We start from the raw sequence: 3,157 nt of genomic DNA, 5'->3' as shown, positions 1-3,157 counted from the left end.
ACATCAGCCTATGTTGAAATAAAACAATTCAACATGCGATTTAATGCTTTTACAAGTTTCATCGTCAGTTCCCATTCAAACCAATGAAAACACCTGTGAAACCATGTTAAAATCGCTCTGTCAAGTTCATTAGAACGGGCATTTGTGAAACGCTGTTTAATAATGATACCAACATTTTTTATAATGTGCAAAACGTTTTTTCTTTGCTCCTTGACAATTCACATTTAATGAATCTGCTGAAAAGGCAAGTAAATTATTCACATGCTCATCCCCAGTTGATCCATAACACCGGGACGACCTGTGTTTTGGCCGAAAGCATTCGGTGAGAAAAATGCTTGCGCGTTCAGAAAAAAGAAAGTTAGATAGTATGGGACCTTCCTAAATATAGTCACATATAAACAGTAGTTTAGCAATTTAATCGATTACAGCAATACAAAGATCTTTTACTTGATTATAAAGTGGCTTCTAAGAGATTCTCTTGAGATTATCATCATTACACACTTTGTTGTTCACAACATGAAATATCGTAACATGCACTTAACCCGTCTGATACAGGGGGCAGTGAAACCTACATAAACAAGCGGAATCAAAATGAAAAACAATGTTTTTTAACTTGTTTTTTTAAACAAAAGTTAAGCGCCTAGATCTACATGTGCAGGACAAGAGAAGAACACCGATTTTATCCATACAAGTTTCTCAACAGACTGAAGATTTAGTCGTGTCGCAGCGCTAATGACGTCACAACAAGTGTCGGAGATTCTTCTTGTTTAATGGCTGTTCACTCTTAATATCATTACTGTCACTTACTGTAATTAGCAGGCTACATCCTGCACAAATGACACTCTGAAACTTTGATACTCTTTATAGGGGCAGACTGGGACTAAAAAGTGGACTTAGACTTAATGGCCCAAAGAGGCCCACCAAAACCGGCCCTTAACACACCATGCCGGCTCAATTGATTTCATTTTCAGGCTCAATTTAAAAAAAAAAAATTGTTGAAAGAAAAAAAAAAAGATCATTTCTATTACTAGTAATGACAACATGCCCCACCAGTGCAAAAATTGTCATAACTTTCAAACATATAAAACCACTGTAAATGTGATAAGTGGATTTTTTAGAGAAAGCACTAAAATAAGCACTTTATAGCTCAGACAAATAACATGTCCGAAAACTTTTTTCCCAACATACAGATGTTAAGTTAAAATGGACGTTAATGTACAAGGGAAAGTGTGTATTTTAGGTGCTCTTACAAGTCAGCATAAAGATCTTTATCACCTTTCAACTTTTTTCTAGAAGTTCAAATAAACTATTGTCACTTAATATGAAGTTGAGGAAACAACAAGTATAATAATAATATATTATATAAGTTTATTATATACGTATATTATGATCTTGTATAAGTATAGCTATACAAGATCATAAAACGTTGTTTAAAATAGTTAGATGAAGAAAGTGTCACAGCAGGACACTGATAACAATGCTTAAATTTTTTTTTAAATATATGTTAAAAAATAAAAATAAATATACCTCTTTAAGTGTTGATCTTTTCAGATAATTTGCAGATTAATTGCTCATATTTTCACTCTGCAGTGTTTTAATTCCTTCCCCAGATTATTCTTGAGAAAAAGTGAAAAGCCCTATACTTTGACAAGTGCTGTTTCTGCTATCCTTTTAACAAAGTATGCCTCAAAGACTCAAATAGCCACAAAGTAATGTTGTTCATGACTTATTTTCTGCATTTTGTCAGACGTGAGCATTATTCAGCAAGATGCACTTCAGCTCCCTGCGAAATGAATAAATTATGTAAATGACTGTGTACTGCTCATAGCTTTACTGTTTGCAGATATACGCTGCTGTTACTGTATTTGTTGTAACTGTATGTTGTCTTTGGTTGTCACCATTATTGTGATTTGTATGTCAAATAATGAGGTCCATGCGAGGTATGGAGACAATCCGCACGGATATGCGCTCATTATTTTAAAATAAAAGCCATTATATTGCTTTACATGACAGAGTTTATTTAATATTTGCTCTGTAATGGGGCCCGCACGGACATGATGGAGCCCAGGGTGGCAGCTTATATCATCTGTAGGACAGGTCTGTACATGCGCAGCAGTGGGCCAGCCCAAATTTCCCAGCAGCCCACTGGGAAAATGCCCGTTGCTCCTGATGGCTAGTCCACCCCTGCTCTTTATAATAGATCAATTACATTTAATTACACTGCCTGGCCAAAAAAAAAAAGTCACCGTTTGGATTTAAAGAAGCAGACACTTAAGAGCCTATGATTGGATCATTATTGCAGTGATTAATATGATTCAGCTGGCAACAATTCTTTTAATCCTAACTGATGCAGTGTGTAGCTTCTCATTTCTTAAACAACCATGTATCCCATGGTCGTGGAAAAGATGTTATTGTGTTTCAGAAGGGGCAATTATTGGCCTGCATCAAGCAAAGAAAACAACTAAGGAGATTGCTGAAATCACTGAAATTGGGTTAAGAACTGTCCAACACATTATTAAAACCTGGAAGGATAGTGGTGAACCATCAGCTTCACGGAAGAAATGTGGTCAGAAAAAAATCTTGAAAGATCGTGATCAGAGAGCACTAAAAACGCTTGGTGAAGTCACATCGTAAAAAATTGACAGTAGAACTCACGGCTATGTTTAATAGTGAAAGTAAGAGCATTTTCACACACAATGCAACGAGAACTTACAGGATTGGGACTAAACAGCTGTGTGGCCATAAGAAAGGCACTTGTTAGTGAGGCTAATCGAAAACAACAACTTCAATTTGCTAGGGAGCATAAAGATTGGACTTTGGAGCAATAGAAAAAGGTCATGTGGTCCGATGAGTCCAGATTTACCCTATTACAAAGCGATGGGCGCGTCAGTGTAAGAAGGGAAGCACAAGAAGCGATGCACCCATCATGCATAGTGCCCACTGTACAAGCCTGTGGAGGTAGTGTTGTGATCTGGGGTTGCTTCAGTTGGTCAGGTCTAGGCTTAGCAACGTTATATGGCAATAAAATGAAGTCAGCTGACTACCTGAATGTACTGAATGACCAGGTTATCCCATCAATGGATTTTTTTCTTCCCTGACGGCACGGGCATATTCCAGGATGATAATGCCAAGATTCATCCGGCTCAAATTGTGAAAG

This window comes from Myxocyprinus asiaticus, chromosome 6 (assembly GCF_019703515.2).
Source record: "Myxocyprinus asiaticus isolate MX2 ecotype Aquarium Trade chromosome 6, UBuf_Myxa_2, whole genome shotgun sequence".
NCBI lineage: Eukaryota > Metazoa > Chordata > Actinopteri > Cypriniformes > Catostomidae > Myxocyprinus > Myxocyprinus asiaticus.
The sequence above is the reverse complement of the archived record's forward strand: the minus strand, read 5'-3'. Positions refer to the sequence as shown.